The 1479-nt window shown below is 36.4% G+C and overlaps 1 protein-coding gene across 1 annotated transcript in view; it reads left to right on the top strand.

Annotated features, from left to right (window-relative positions):
• abhd12 (abhydrolase domain containing 12, lysophospholipase) overlaps positions 1–1479 on the top strand; it is a 38786-nt gene that overhangs the window by 7347 nt on the left and 29960 nt on the right. The window lies entirely within an intron of this gene.

Below are 1479 nucleotides of genomic sequence, written 5' to 3'. Positions count from 1 at the left end.
AACTAAGACATAAGCAGAATATGGAAGGAAGTTTGTTGTAAAAGCATTTTATTTTTCACTGTGGTTCTTCTCAGATATTGTTTTAGTTGTTCCATTTAAGTTTGAACTGAAATTTACTGCACTTTATTACTATTAGTCATTTTTTAACAGTTTAAGACTGAAGCAGAGTAAACTTCTATAGATGTGCTGCTAAAATTTACGTTTTACATTTTAATTTAAATTTGGTAGTTGCATGTTGAGGAAAATGTAGAAAAATAACTTATTTTGTTTTGTAATGTATGCAACAGCATTTGTTTTGCAGTACTTGTTTTGTTAATACATTCAGAGGGAGTGTGGCCTTATAAAAAAGATAAAAATACTCACACACATGATAAATACAAGCTAAGACATGGAAAAAACACCAACCTTATTTAACCACTCCACTCACTTTCCAAGTCTGAAGACCTCGACCCTCCAGACAACATTTCAGCTGAACTTTCCTGTGATTCTTGAAGTCCGATGTCTCAAAATTTACTGCAGAAAAGTCTTTATCTGTTACAGTATTAACACTGAATCTCAACAGAATCCACTCAGATCGGCCGATCATTTGCGAGCGCAGCAGATAATGAATGCAAATGATACGCAGACGTCATGCGTGACGGTCCTCATTCAGTAGTCTGTAGTTTAGCAGTGGCAGCAGAGGAAGTGAGGTCATTCAGTCTGTGTTGACCAGGCTTCAGATTAAATTAAATGTGTCTCACAAAGTCTGCAGTATTATTTACAGCATCTCCTTCAGTTCAGTACTTCTCCCAGGAGGGGAGGGTTGTTTACAGAGCAACTAATTTCTGATTAGCTTCTTAGCTTAGCTTCCTTTACGGTCGAGCTGGCGCTCTGCATACGTCACGGCCAAACATTTGTGATTGGATGAATCAGATCCAATCATTTTAAACTTGAACAGAGGCCACGCCTCCATCAAGTAAAGCAAAGTAAAGAACAAGGGTCTGGTTTTTACCAGGCTGTGGGTTCATAAAGCAGTATTATTGAACACGTCACCATTTTTCTCAGTAAATATATTACTAGAGGTGCTAATGACATGAAATTTACACCAGATGTTGGTAACAACCCAAGTGATCCATACATACAAAGAAATCAAACCATAAATGTCCAGAAATTAAGTTATTTGTAATAATGTGGAATGGCACGGGGAGTACTTATTTTACCTGCTGTATTTGTAATATGGCAGTAACAGGCCACTCATTTCTTGTTCTACCATTTCTGAAAGTATCAGACACTGGTACCTGACAGCAGAAGTAGTATAAAGTATTTTGTAACCTTAATCCCAGGCAATTCTTAACTTAATGATAGCAATTTAAAATTATAAATGAATGCACGTTTTCTTCAACACCTATGGTGTGTGCGTAGAATATGATAAAACCAGACATTCAAAAAGACAAACTAAGAACTGGACTTATGAACATACCAACATTTTTCAGGTAACAG

The sequence above is a fragment of the Austrofundulus limnaeus genome, unplaced genomic scaffold (assembly GCF_001266775.1).
Source record: "Austrofundulus limnaeus strain Quisiro unplaced genomic scaffold, Austrofundulus_limnaeus-1.0 Scaffold380, whole genome shotgun sequence".
Classification (NCBI taxonomy): Eukaryota; Metazoa; Chordata; class Actinopteri; order Cyprinodontiformes; family Rivulidae; genus Austrofundulus; species Austrofundulus limnaeus.
This window is presented reverse-complemented; position numbering and strand designations above follow the sequence as displayed.